We start from the raw sequence: 15,921 nt of genomic DNA on the forward strand, positions 1-15,921 counted from the left end.
GATTGAAAGAGCTAATTTATAAAACAGAAGAGAATTCAATCTGGAGAAGCTGATTAATCCCATTTCCTTCACAGGAAAAAAAAAAGCATATCCAAATAATCAACAGATTGATATAAATTACTAAATATACAAAATAACAGGATTTCAGCTATAGGACTGCTAAAATGAGTAACTTAGGTCAAGAATTAAAAACCTTGAGGAAAAAAAGGAGGGCACCTGGGTGGCTCAGTTGGTTAAGTGTCCGACTCTTGATTTCAGCTTGGGTCATGTTCTCACGGTTCGTGACTTTGAGCCTCCTCACTGACAGCATGGAACCTGCTTAGGATTCTCTCTCTCCCTCTCTCTCTCTGCCCCTCCCCCATTCACACTCTCTGTCTCTCTCAAGATAAAATAAATAAACCTTAAAAAAATCTTGAAAAGTGAAGAAAAATTGCCTGAGGTCCTATCTGACTCAAGTGTAGCTTTCAAGACTCAGTCTCCAAAAGCACATCGTGGCTGGTGAGCAGACACTGGGCACAGAGATTAGAGGCCAAATTGAATGCATCTCAGAAATATGCCCTGAAACTGGGAAAGCCACAAACCACTCTGGTGACACAGAGGGACATCCCCAACACAAACCTTCTTCACTCCAGATAAAAGCATTATAAAGGAACCAAGGTTTAAAACATTAGCTCTATTATCACCCTGTCCTTGAGTTTGCCCAAGAAACTGATGGTCTTAGTATTTCACATTAAAAATATTCATTCAATATCTGCCCAATTCCAAGCACTGTGATGCCATCATGCACATGGTTGCCCTCTGCCCCAGAGGGGTTGTCAGTCTAATAAGGGGAGACAGACAAGTAAATAAGTTAATGCAGTAATCTGCCCTAAAAACCATTATAGAGTGGGTTTAGGTGGCTATGGGGCCATTAAACAAAGCACAGATACTCCACCACAGTGGGTGAGATCAGTAAATGGTTCAAAGAGGAAGCACCTCCAGAACAGAGGTATGAGAAGTGATTGATTGCTTTGGAGCATGGTTCCAGGGGAAGTATAGAGGATGAGGGGGCACCAAAGGGCAAGGCATGCTCTCCAGAAGAGTATGCTTGAGGGTCTTGCAGCAGCTGATGGGACTAGAGCCCTGAATGTGTGGGGAGAGTGCTGAGGAGCTGTGGGAGGTTGGGCAGGTAGATGGACCTGATAATTAATGCTTTGATGTACTATACTGGGGAGTGTGGACTCTTGCCTACGGATGATGGGAGCCCTTCTTTATAAGATCAGAAAGGGTAAGTGGGTTCAAAAATGAGGCAATTCCTTTACTCTTTATATATGCTATTCGTTGGCCCTCAGACTCTCTTTTATAATAGAATTTGAGGTAAGGAAGCGTTCATGCTGAGCACCAAAAGCTTTCAATATCTGAACTCATTTCCATTCACTTGAGCCTGTCCTATCTAATATACTTGAGGCCTTCATGTTTTTAATTATCTCAGATATTTAAGTGGCTCAGAACCAAACCTGTCCATTCTTGTCTGATGGTATATTCCCCCATGTGGTCATGGAATGTGGAGATCTATTTCCTTTCTTTTGCCTGAACCTGACTCACACTACCACACAACTTAAGAACTACTATGCTAAAATCTTGGCATGATTTCCAAACCCTCATATTTCACCAAAATGAGTCCAAATTTCTCCATAAAATATCCACAGTCAGGCACCAGGCACTTCGTCCCTAGATGCATCTGCATCAGGATTATCGGACTCCCACCCAGACCTCCTAAATGAAAATACATGGAAAGCAAGGCCTGGGACCCTGCATTACGGCAAGGTCTCTAGGAGGTTTTTAATCTCACTGATGTGTGTGCAACATACTGGTCCAGTTCTAGAGAAACTTATGGAGAAAACTAGCCCCATGGGTATTGTGAAACTGACCAGCTCCAATTGAAATAAAATCAAGTTAGACTTTTCAGGGAAATAGGTGTTTATAGTTCCCCCAAATATGAAGTTCCTAAGCAGAAAAACACAGTAGATTAACTGCTACAAAGGCCTATATTATTCTGCCAAATCAAATGATCCTTTGGTGGCTCACTTCTTCCTACCTCACTCTCCTCGCTTTTGATGTTGAGGTTACTGACTTCACACCTCTTCTTTCCAATGTCAGTTTCTTTTGCCCAAAGCCTTACTTGAAAGTGTTGGAAAAATGTGTTGGTCTCTATTCTGTCAGTGCAAAAGTCACCTTTCAAGAGGCTTTTGTTAACTCAATTTCATACTTTTAGCTTAGCTAGCCATTAAATAAGCATAGTGGGCATTAAGGGGTGTGTAGGAGCTGTCGGAGACCAAAAGAGATTGGAGGCCTTGGACCGGAGTGAGATGGGCTATAGTTCACCAAGAATGAGGAATGCGGGAGGGCCCTGGGAGGACCCTGGTACAGTGGAGGCACCCTGGCCAGAAAAGAACTGGCAGTAATGACCTTAAGATAGAATGTGGCATAATGGGAGTTAAGAACAAATTTAATATTGTTCAGTGTTCAAAGGAGCCTTTTTCTTTGTGGAGTAAAAATGAAGCTATTTCACTGGATATAAAAAAATGGCAATATTTCTGACTGTCCCTGTATATTTTTAGCTGTTGAGATGAGATGACTATCTTATAACCATAGTTAATGCATGATTTTCAATGGTTCAGATTTTCCATGTTGCAGATTTGGGTATGACATTTTGGGATCTCTTTGTGTTGAGGAAAGATAGATTTCTTTCTTTGTTAATGATTTAGAATAATTTTTATCTGTGTTCAAACAGATTTTGTTCTTTTTGAAGACCCTTTTCTGTTTTTAAAACGACAAAGGAAGGGGAAAAATAGGGCTGGAAAGCATTTCAAAGCCATCTTGTCCAGTCCCCTGCCCTATGTGGGAATGTGTTTCCATTTGAGCCATTTCAGATACTAATTTGTTTGGACACAAATGCCATGACATTCAAACAGAACATCCAACTCTGGGTTGCTCCAGACCGGCAGACACCAGAGGTGCTAAAATGAGGAACACATGAGGTTTTGGGCATAAAACATATGACAAGTCAAGGCATAAAAATACTAGTTTATCGATTTTAAGGAGCCCATGCTCGCTTCCAAGAAGTGAAAGGTCATCATTTTCTGACCAACCTTCCCCATGCACTGCTACAATTTGGTACTGCACCTTCACATGGGACAATGTTGGAACACTGGGAAAGTTTTTATTTTTCAGTTCAACAAACATATATGAGACGCTTTTAAAGGCATTTTTGAAGGAGCCAATTAATATATTATGAAAGACACTCTCATATTCTGCTTGCAGGAGGATAAATTGGACAACTTCATGAGACTATAAGCTTTGTGAGGATGGGGAATGTCTTATTCACATGACTTTTCTCCAGGGTCTATTACTGCCTGAAAATAACAGATGCTTACAAAGGTTTGTTAAATAAATATGAATTAAATGGAATCTGGTTGTAAGTGGGGACCCACCATTTTGCCTTTAGAAAGGTACTCTAAAGAAATATGCATGAAACAGATAAAATATTTGGCTATGTAGATTCTCATCATTATATTGGTAATTGTGTCCCCCAAACTGAGGGATAAAATGTAAAGAAGGCGGGGGGTGGCTGTGGTGGTGAATAGGTTACATTCCATTATTCCAGTTATGGAACGAATAAGTCATGGAGATGAAAGGTACACTACAGGAAATTTATTTAATTTTTTTAAATTAATTTATTTATTTTTGAGAGAGACAGAGACAGCATGAGAAAGGGAGGAGGAGGGGGAGGGGGAGGGGGAGGGGGAGAGGGAGAGGGAGAGGGAGAGGGAGAGAGAGAGAGAGAGAGAGAGAGAGAGAGAGAGAGAGAGAATATATCCCAAGGAGGCTCTGTGCTGACGGCACAGTAGGGCTTGAACTCACAAAACCATGAGATCATGACCTGAGCCAAAACCAAGAGTTGGACACTTAACCGACTGAGCCATGCAGGCATCCTATTAAAAATTTTCTTAAAAGAGAGGTGCATTAAGTTATAGTACATCCATATAATGGAGTACTATGAAGTTATTAAAATGGTGTTATATAACCAGAATAAAATAAATTGAGCTAAAGAGAAAAAATAATGTTATATAAAACTATCTAATGACAGAGAAAGATAAACTAGGTTAATAAGTATAAAAGCAGATTACTAGCCTTTAATAACTATCAAAAATGACTATGACATTTATCAGAGGGGCTTGGAATTATAAACTATTATTTCCTCATTTTTGTTTATTCTTTACTTTCAATCATGAATATGAATTATGTATTACATTTCTAGCAATATGATATTAAAAATATAATACAATTAGAAGATTTTCCTCCTCTCTCCAACTCTCACCTGAAAATTATATAATGATAACTGAAATTGATACTTCCATTGATTAAGCTATACCAAAGGTCATTGGTAAATTCCTTAGTCATTATTAGTTTCTGCTTAGACAAAAATTCGAAGAAAGACTCAGTGTTAAAAAAGGCATAATGATGGGGCACCTGGGTGGCTCAGTCAGTTGAGCGTCCAACTTCGGCTGAGGTCATGATCTTGCGGTCTGTGAGTTCGAGCCGAGCTTTGTGCTCTGTGCTGACACCTCAGAGCCTGGAGCCTGTTTCAGATCCTCTCTCTCTCTCTCTCTCTCTCTCTCTGCCCCTCCCCCACTCACACTCTGTCTCTCTCTCCTTCAAAAATAAATAAACATTTAAAAAAATTTTAAAGGTATAATGAGGCAGGCTTTAATTTATATTTAGAAATGGCATTTCTGAAGTCAATCAGAATGTTGGGCAGCAGTGGAAAAACACAATGATAAACCACAATTTAATCAAACAAAAGGAGGATTGACTACAATTCAGAGCTGTGAAGAAGGCAAGAAGACTTTGTGTGGCCTGTTCTAAGAGCACCTTCCGACGTTGGCCAGGATCTGAAGTTCCCACCGATGTAATGGTGCCTCTGAAGCACAGACATGTCTGTGAAAACCCCTGTTAAGATGCCAAGTGACTATAAAGGAGATCACTGTGCTCAGACCAATTAAATGGATGGATCAGCACCAGTGGCCATCCTACCTTACCAGATGGCATCAAGCTCACTGTCTTAGTCAGCTTGGCCCTGCTATTAAAAAAATATCATAGGCTGAGTGGCTTAAGCAACAAACACTCCTCACAGTCTAAGACCAAATCCAAGGTCAGGGTACCAGTGGTCCTATTCTTAGTGAGGATGCTCTTCCTAGCTTGTGGACAACTACCTTCTCACCATATGCTCACAGGACCTTTCCTCACTGCATGAAAATGAGAAAGTTCTGGTGTCTCCTCCTGCTCTATAAGAGCAGTGATCCACCATCAGTGGATGGTAGATGGCTCCACCATCATGACCTCCTCTAACCATAATTACTTCTCAAAGGTTCCACCATCTAACCCTATCACATTAAGGGTTAGGGAGCCAAACGATGAATTTTGTAGGGATGCAAACATTCAGTCCACTCACCCTTCTTTCTGCTAGTTTCTAGCCAGTTGCAGCGGAAAATACAACTCCGAGAAAAAGATGAATGAATTTTGTACACTGAGCACAGAACAAAGTCCTGAGTATGGAACTGGTTGGTGCCCAGCAGAGAGCAAGGTCATTTGTTCTGAAGGAAGTCACTGGCAGGGAAAAGTAGAAAGAGGTAGCATTTACTGAGGACCAAGCATGGCTTCATCCACTATTTGTTCTAAGCGTTGCATGAATGCTATGAGCTAGAATTATGGTCTACATTTTACCCATGAGAAAAGAAAGTCTCAGGCAAGTAAGGTCACATGGCTAAGAAGTGGTGGAATTGACCTCAGAACCCAGAGAGGGTTGGCTCCAAAGCTAGTGCTCTTTCCACTTACTAATGTAAAGTGATGAAATTTAATTTCTATGAGAGCAGGGATCTTTGTCTCATTCACAAATGCATTCCAATCATACAGAACTATCCATATAGTGAGTGTTCAGAAAGTGCCAAATGAATGAGCAAATGAATTAATCAAGACAAAACTATAACCAGCATGGAAAGATCAAAAATTCTGCATCATTCCTCTCGAGCTGAATCTTCATAGACATTGCAGAGTGAACCCATTAAACATGAGTAGCTGCATCTTGGTTTGCAAAGTGCTCAGAGTGACAAAGCACACATATCTCAATATTATTCACAAATATAACTAATTGCTAAAAGATGACTTCACTGGAAAAATATTCATTCTGGTTGCAGGAATGATCCCTATCTGACAATAGTCACAGGCCACCCAGCAAGCACTTTTTTCTCCTGAGGCTGCCCATTCAGACTGTCACCTACCCTCACTGCATCTGCCCACGGGGACAGGAGAGCTGCCAAGCAGAGCTGAGACCAGGGCAAGCTGCCATGAGCCGATGCAGCCGACCTGCTGTCTTCCTCCTTTGCAGCTGGCTTTACACTTTTTATTTCAGCTCTGTCCTTGAATACGGTTCAAGCACAGTGGTTTACCATTTCAGTCCATCCCTTATTCAACACATTCCCAATTTAATTGAAATGATGCCAAACAGCATTTATAGTCATCTCGCATAGATGCTTCCTCCAAGCAACTTCATTTGAAATCTGCCCCCATGCAATTTTTATTAGAGACTTGAGCTCAAAATCCTCCCCCCAAGGACAGTGTAAAAGAGCAGAAATGACTGAATCATGATAGATTAATTATTATTTGTGTGTGTCCAGGACAAGGCTAGACCACTCGGACCTGAGTACATTTGCATTTGGCATCTAGAACCAGCTTTGCCTTTCAGGTGTCAAATCACAACACAACTTTGAAGAAACCGTGTGAACTCTGTAAGTTTCAATTTTCCATTCTATCAGTTGGGACCAACATAACCTAACAAAACCCTGGTGAGTATTCAATGAAATAACGCAAGACCCGTAGTCCTCTCATTCCAGGAACAGTCATCAAAGGCCTGAAAGAACACGCAGCTTCCTCTAGTCACCCAGCTTGTGAGCAGCACCTCTGGAATTAGCACCCAAGTTCCCAGCTCTGTATCCACTGGTTCTTCTGTCAAACATCCCAACTTTAGACTGGAATTATAGCACATTTTGCATCACAACCTGGTAATTTTTGGTCTAAAACCCCAAACTAGTGTTGTTTTTTTTTAAATAAAGAATATAAAAATTATATTTTAATCCAGTGCTTTATTCTCAGGATGCTGAGATACTTCACCCCCTACTTACATCATTTTGTAAGTCATAATATGAGCCTAGAGGACAATTATTTGTGTTATTCATGGAAGACTAACTCATCCTGAACTCAAAAAGAAGGTGTAGAGAAATGTTTTCTCTTCCTACAAAAGAAAAAAACCTATGTGTTTTTTTTTTTTAATTCAAATAAATGATTCCCAAACTTGATCCTGCATCGGGGTAAATTTGTACTGCCAGATATTTTAGTAAGTGTTTAGTTTCAATCAAAATATTACTCTAATAGGTTCACAATAAATGCCTAATGGTTAAAAAGAATCAATCCATTGTGGGCTGTTGTATTTTACTGATGGCCAACTTCACTGCAGAATTCACAAAGTGGCAAGTGACTTGGCATGCAAAACACTCAAGAAAAATTTTAAAAACAAAGGAACAGGATCAACATGAAGATGGCTGCTGGGTTGACCATCTGTGGAGTTCCTGACACTGCCCTGGACTTCGCAGCTGGTATAGGAGCCCCCATATCTGAAAGGTAGTGTGTTAAAACACATAGCAAGTTAACAAGTCTTTTGGGATTAGACAGGCCTGCATTCAAGTCCTGGCTGTGCCACTTTCTAGTCCTGTGACCTTGAGTAAATAAACATTTACATGTCAGCACATGTAATGGGATGATCATGGTAGTCTTACAAGGTTACTATGAGAATTGGAAGATATGACATGAGAAAAAACTTAGGGAACTGCTTAGCACATGGCAAGCACTCAAGAAATGTCTTGTTTACTTATTTGCTGTTTGTTTAAACAGCTGCTTAATACCAGGTTGATTACATATCCATTTGGCATGCTCATGAAACTCTGGTGGCTGAACAACATGAACTTCCTGTTCCAAGCTCCTATCATCAGTTTACAGAGGCTACCCCAGCATTTGAAAGATAATGCAGACCAGTTAGGTTCAATTCATTTTTGCTGGTAACTTATTCGCTCTAGGCCCAGGGCAAGTCATTTAAACTCTCTGAATTTTGGATTTCCTCAACTACAAAAGTGAGGAAAGTTATCTAAGAGATGTTGAAAGGTTGACTGAAATAATATATGTAAACCACTTGGAACAGTGATAACATGGTTAACTTTTGTCAAGCCCTCTTGTAAACTTTTGTTTACAGTGTGGTGAAAGCCACACCTGCATCACATCTATTATTCCTATTTCATATGAAAAGAAACGGAAGTGTAGAAAGGTTAAATCTCATGGTCAAGATTACATAGTTAACAGGCACCAGACTAGGAACTGAGCCCATTCTGTCTCACTCCAAAAGCTAGTGCTCAATTACCATCTCCTTATACCACCTCCCCCAGTTCCTTAACTAACACAAGTCGCAGTTCAATTCAGGGTCTACATAGTAAATTCACTAAGTATTCGACTGGTTCTCTAAATTGTGTCCTCTGTGAAATTTCTTGGACCAGTGGAGCGTGCCCTGGAATTGCTTTCAAAATCAGTATAGCACTAGGATGCAACCACCCTACACACACACGTGCACACACATATACACAATACAAGGACTAGGGACTGGATGAATTCATAAAAAAAAAAAAAATGGCACAAGCAAGAAGCAAATGCAATCACTTACTGGAGCTGTGAAAATCAGCTAAGTTTCCTCTAAAATTCTTTTAGGATTTAGGAGAAATAACAAGTTGCAGGAATATGAAGTCAAGACCTTCCTTTTACTCTAGGTGAATACTATTATCTATCACTGGTGGGGAATGGGAAGGGCTTACACTACAAAAAAGATGTTCCTGTGTTGTGAGCTTGCTTCAATTCAGAGCCCAGCAGTGTCTTTTTTGACCAGAGGAGTTTTCTCCCTCTTCTTATCCCCACTGGCAGAAAGAAGACGAAGCTCTTTGGAGAAATACTGTGCTGAGATTTTCTTGATACATTAGGCTAAAATGTCTTATTGAATCTTATAACTCCATAAAACCTGAATTAAAGTGTGAGTACAGTAGCTGCCCCTTATCTGCAGGGACCCAAGTGGATTTCTGAAACCATGGACAGCAACATGTCCACAAGCCCTACACACACTATGCTTTTTCCTATACATACATACCTATGATAAAGCTTACTTTATAAATTAGGCATAGTAAGAGATAAAAAATAATAACTAATAATATAATAATTATAACAATATATAATAAGAATTATGTGCATGTGGTCTCTCTCTCGCAACATATCTTATTGTACCATATTCACTCTTCTTCTTGTATGGTGCGAGATGATAAATGCCTATGTGATGAGAGGAAATGAGGTGAATGATGTAGGCATTGTGCTATAGCTCTGTGCTACTACTGACCTTCTGATGATACATCAAAAGGAGGACCATGCGCTTCCCGACTGGTTGACCACAGGTAACTAAAACCGCAGAAAGCAAAACCACCGACATGGTGCGACTACTATACTTGCTCACGACCTGACTCATATTCCTGGAGAAGCATAACATTCTTCCTGGTCATTTCAAAAAGCGCTGTTCTGCCCAAAATATAATCTGGAAGCAGTGACTGCAAGCAATCAATAAGAATTGGGCCATTATGGTTCTGGATCTAGCCACACAGCCATTAACTCGCTCTGGAAGCTCTGTACCCATCAAATGGAACATTGCAGAAGGGAAGCCTGGAATGACCAGACAAATCACTGCAGGGTAAGTACACACTGTGTATACATTGGTAAAATACCACTCCCTATAAAGGTGGAGTGAAACACTATCAAGTAGAAGATGCAAATTTTATGCAATCGAACAAATATCCCACGATTACCTACTAGCCCCACTCTACTCCTTGTTAGGTGTATGAGCACATAAGAAAGTTATCCAATTTTTTCCAGCCTCAGTTTTCTCATCTATAAAATGGAGATAACAGAGCTCCTCATAAAGTTATCGTATATATTCATGTACATAAACTAATATTTGTAAGGGCTCAGAATAATAGTTGGCACATGGTAAATTCCATATAAATGATTGTTCATTAAATAAAATGTCTAGTCTAGCACCTGGCAAATATCTATCACTGCCATCATCATCATCATCAATGAGTCAGGCACTATGTTCAACATAATGAGAGAAAACAAAGATTAAAAACATGTAGTCCCTCCTGTTAACGAACTTTGCTCTAGTGGGGTAAAAACATGAAGCATATGGGAATGCATCCTGCTGGTTACTGATCTTGAAGTAGAACCAGAAACTGTGACAGCCCCTCCCCAGTCTTGTCATTCCACAAGAGACCCATCATTAGTTGTAGCACAATAATGGCATTCTTCAAATAATTAGACCTAGGAACAGGTACTTCTTCCATGTTTCACAGTGATAAGAGAAGTGCAAAAGGCAATGGACATGAAACAAAGAAAGAGGTTAATTCTGCCTGGCATTATTAGCAGATACTTCAAGGAAGAAATAGTATTCAAGAAGGTCCTTGAAAGACAAAAAAAAAAAATTAAAAATATTGTATTGGGACTTCTTTTTCTAGCTATGACAGAGTTACTGGCTCTAGATTTCAATAGGCCCTCCCACTGAAAATAACTATAAAACTGGACAAAATGTATGAGGCAACTGTTTTTAGACCTTGGCTAGGAGGCAGTGAAACTGCATGATGCTTGAGGTAAGGAAAACATCACCTGCTTAGGAACAATTTCCTGACCACTTTATAGTAAGTGAGAGACCGGCGCAAAGCCTACTGGGCATTTCCCACAAGACTTTGGCTAAAGACTGGACTATGATTATGCAGGGTAGACAATATGAGACCTACTGGCTGCTACAGACTTGAGATCAGAGCAAAGAGAATAGCAGTCAAGCAGTGCTGGGGAACACTGGAGGTTAAATGTAGCCTGAGAGGCTAAAAATCATTAATACCTCATTAACATCCCAGACGTAGAGCTGAGACACCAGAAAGGCTAAGCCAAAAGAGTAAAGACTGCATCCTAAAATAAGGCATACTCTATACCTATCCTAACAAAGCCTAACACCAAGACCTGACGAGATCTGTCAGGGGAAATAAAGTTTGGAGGCTAAGTCCCACCAGGTTAGAGCAGCTGAGGAAACACCATAGACGTTTCACTGATCCACTCGAAAGAAGCATAAAACCAAGTCTATACAGGTTGAAAGTGAATAACCAGTAAGTGAACTGCCTAACAGAACAAAAATTAACACTCTTCAGAGGAAGATAACAGACTCAATACATTTCCTAAATGTATTCTTACCAATATCCATTCCAAATCAAATATTACTGGAGAGAGAGTGCCAGAGAGTGAGAGACAGAAAGTGAAAGAGGCAGAGAAAAGAAAAATAACAATGTGTGACCCATACTCAAGATAGAAGCCATCCCTAAAAATCTACTCCAGAGGTTGGATTCAGCACACAAAGATATTAAAAAATGTATGAATAAATATGTTTAAATAAATTAAAAAATATGTTTAATGAATTAAAGAAATACTATCTTAATAATATTTAATCTCATTAGAAAATAAAAACCTTTCTTATAAGCTGGCATTAAGCACTGTTAAGAGAACCAAAAGATAAGCCACAAACTGGGAGAAAGTATTTTCCAAAATACCTATCTGATATAGGAGTTGTAACACGAATTCACAAAAGACTCTTAAAGCTCAACAGTAAGAAAACAATCAAATTAAAAAGTGGGAAAATAATAAAACAAATATCTCACCAAAGATATACACATGGCAAGCATAAGAAAAGATGTGAATATTATCAGGGAACTGCAAACTAAAACAATGAGATACGACTACATACCTGTTACAGTGGCAAAAATAAAAATAAACCTGACAACATCCATGGCTACTAAGAATATGGAATAACTGTTGAGAAATGAAATGGCATAGCACTTTAGAAGACAGTTTGCCAGTTTCTCACAAAGCTAACCATAGTTTTACCACATAATCCAGCAATCAGACTTCTAGGTATTTACCAAACTGATCAGAAATTTATAACCACACAAAAGGTTTTCACTTTAAGAAAACACAGAATGCGGGCACCTGGGTGGCTCAGTTGGTTAAGTGCCCAACTTTGGCTCAGGTCATAATCTCATGGTTCGTGGGCTCAAGCCCCACGTTGGGCTCTGTGCTGACAGCTCAGAGCCTGGAGCCTGCTTCGGATTCTGTGTCTTCCTGTCTCTCTGCCCCTCCTCCCCCCAAAATAGCCAAATTATGGAAAGAGGGTAAATGTCCATCAACTGATGAATGGATAAAGAAGATGTGGTTTCTATATACAATGGAATACTACTTGGCAATGAGAAAGAATGAAATCCTGCCATTTGCAGCAACGTGGATGGAACTGGAGGGTATTATGCTAAGTAAAATAAGTCAGAAAAAGACAGATATCATATGTTTTCACTCATATGTGGATCCTGAGAAACCACAGAAAACTATAGGGGAGGGAAAGGGAGAAAAAAAGTTACAGAGAGGGAGGTAGGCAAACCATAAGATAATCTTGGATACTGAGAACAAACTGAGGGTTGATGGGGGTGAGGGGAGGGGAAAGTGGGTGATGGGCATGGAGGAGGGTACTTGTTGGGATGAGCAGTGGGTGTTTTACGGAAACCAATTTTACAATAAATAATATTTTAAAAAATACATAAACATTAAATAAATAAATAAATAAAATTTAAAAACACGGAATGTTACAGCGCCAAGATCGAACCTTAATATATGCAAATTTTTTTTTTTTTTAATTTTTTTTTCAACGTTTTTTATTTATTTTTGGGACAGAGAGAGACAAAGCATGAACGGGGGAGGGGCAGAGAGAGAGGGAGACACAGAATCAGAAACAGGCTCCAGGCTCGGAGCCATCAGCCCAGAGCCTGACGCGGGGCTCGAACTCACGGACCGCGAGATCGTGACCTGGCTGAAGTCGGACGCTTAACCGACTGCGCCACCCAGGCGCCCCAATATATGCAAATTTTAAAAACCACTTAGGAAACTGGGAGAGTTCCAAGATGAAATATGGAAAAGATAAATCAAGTGTATTACAAATGTGTAGAACAACCTCACTGGAAGGGCTCAGGGTAAAGGTACTAATGTACATAACTGTGAAATGAGTTGAAATCTGTATGACTATAGGCAAAAGCAGCTATTTATAAGTCTGGGCTCCAGGTGACAGTAGTTCCTACGGGTTAACAGTTCTGAAGCTGATATGCACGTATACCATAACTGAACAATTTAGTAAATGGTTGGGATGGGAAGTTGCGGATACACAAGGAGAAGAGGCTAGAAAGATCCGTGTGGATGACTCAGACTTGGAGACCTCAGCATCAACTCATGTTTATCTTAATATAAACAGAGATGGCTACCTAAAGAAATAGTTATAGATATGTGTATATGCACATGGTAGTATACACAAATGTATTCCCTTGGTCTGTCTGCTGAGAGGACCTAGAAATAACAGCATCTAGTAGCAGTGAGCACACCTAGCAGCCAGATCTCAGTTTAGTTTTTTAATACCATTCCCCACTGAGAGGAACCAGTATTCCTTAGAGAAATATCTGAGTCTGGGTCTGAGCCAGGAAATACACAAAATGAGCCTGATCATCCCGTAGTGCCAGAAAGTAAGGAACAACTTAAAGAACAAAAAAAAGGTCCACATGATGGAGGTATAACAAAGGGACAGAGGAGCAAATGAAAGAGCTCCCAGTGCCCAAGGCTGAAAAAATTTGAGCAACAAAATAAGTAGGACTGGCTTATAAATCAGAGTTTAAAATAAACATCTTTAAGTCCACATTGAAATCAAGAAATGATTATAAATAAATGAATGTATATGAGACCAATCTTCTATGCAGTAAAACTCCGAATGATACATGTGGATACTTCACCCTCCAGGACGAGGAAGCATAGATGCCTACTCCTTATGTGAGGGCTGCAGATGGTGATTTCATTCCAAAGAGTGCAGTATGGAAACAGGAAAAAGAGAGTAGCTTTACAGTAGACAAACTTGATACAAACTACACACACTGCCTCAGCCAGGTGGTCAAAGTCAGCATCAAATGTCATAAGCATATTGCTTGTAGGTCTGCTGGATAAGATGTGATGAACACAGCAATTTACCTCTGTTGTCTTCCTTCCAAGAATATATAACCCCAACTAACCGTGTGAAAAACGTCAGAAAAATGCCAGTTGAGGGACATTCTACAAATTGTCAAAATTATGAAACTCATTAAAAATAAAGTAAGTCTAAGAAACTATGACAGGCAAGGGTAGGTAAGGGGACATGACTTCTAAATATACTGTGATATCCCTAATTGGATCCTGCAACACAAAGAGGAAATTAGGTAAAACTAAGGAAATCTGAATGAAGTATGGACTTTGTTTAAAAATAATGTAGTCAAATTTGTTCTGTTAATTATGACTAATGTAAGATGTTAAAAATAGAGGAAAGTGGATATATGTTACATGGGAACTTTTTGTATTAGCTGTGCTACATTTCTGTAAATATCAAATTGTTCTAAAATAGAACATTTATTTTTTTTTTCAACGTTTTTTATTATTTTTATTTTTGGGACAGAGAGAGACAGAGCATGAACGGGGGAGGGGCAGAGAGAGAGGGAGACACAGAATCGGAAACAGGCTCCAGGCTCGGAGCCATCAGCCCAGAGCCTGACGCGGGGCTCGAACTCACGGACCGCGAGATCGTGACCTGGCTGAAGTCGGACGCTCAACCGACTGCGCCACCCAGGCGCCCCGAACATTTATTTTTTTAATATAATAAAACTTACAATAGCATCAAAACCATAAAATTCTTTGGAATAAGTTCAACAAGAGCTGCAAGACCTCTACTCGAAAAAGTAAAACTCTTTTCTCATAGAAATTGACCCACAGAATCAATCTAATACCAATAAAAAACCTTAGAAGCCTTTTCAACAAATGGAATTATCAAGCTGATTCTAAAGTTTAAAGAACCTAGGATTCCAAAACAATTTTGAAAATGCAGAACAAAATTAGAGGATTTTTATTATCATATTTAAAGATAAATTACAAGGCTACAATAATCAAGAGAATGTGACATTCGTGTACATGGAGACTGTAGATCGGTGGAGCCGAGTAGATAATCCAGAAAAAGACCTACGCATGTATGATACATGGCTTTTTTTTTTTTTTTGACACAAGGGACAAGGCAATTCAATGGTTAAAGGATAGCCTTTTTGTAAAATGATAGGGAACAATTAAATATTCATATAAAGAATGAATTTCACCCCCACCTTATGCCATTCACAAAACTAATTCAAAATGAATCATATACTTCACCTTAGAAGCTAAAACCATAAAACTTCTAGAAGAAAACAAAGGAAAAAACATCCACAACCCGAAGGTGGTCAAAATACTTTAAAAGGGACACAAAACATTAATAGAAGGACAAACTATCCAGTAAAGTATAGATAAGAGATTTGAAGACGACACATTAAGAATGAGGACATACAAGGGGCGCCTGGGGGGCTCAATCAGTTAAGTATCCGACTTGGGCTCAGGTCATGATCTCACGGTTTGGTGGTTTGAACCCCATGTCAGGCTCTGTGTTGACAGCTCGGAGCCTGGAGCCTGCTTCGGATTCTGTGTCTCCCTCTCTCTCTGGCCCGTCCCCTATCAAGCTCTGTCTCTGTCTCTGTCTCTCTCCCTCAAAAATAAAAAAACATTAAAAAAGTTTAAACAAAAATAAAAGAATGAGGACATGCAAATGGGCCACACGCATGTGAAACGATGTTA

Source organism: Neofelis nebulosa, chromosome 1, assembly GCF_028018385.1.
Source record: "Neofelis nebulosa isolate mNeoNeb1 chromosome 1, mNeoNeb1.pri, whole genome shotgun sequence".
Lineage (NCBI taxonomy): Eukaryota > Metazoa > Chordata > Mammalia > Carnivora > Felidae > Neofelis > Neofelis nebulosa.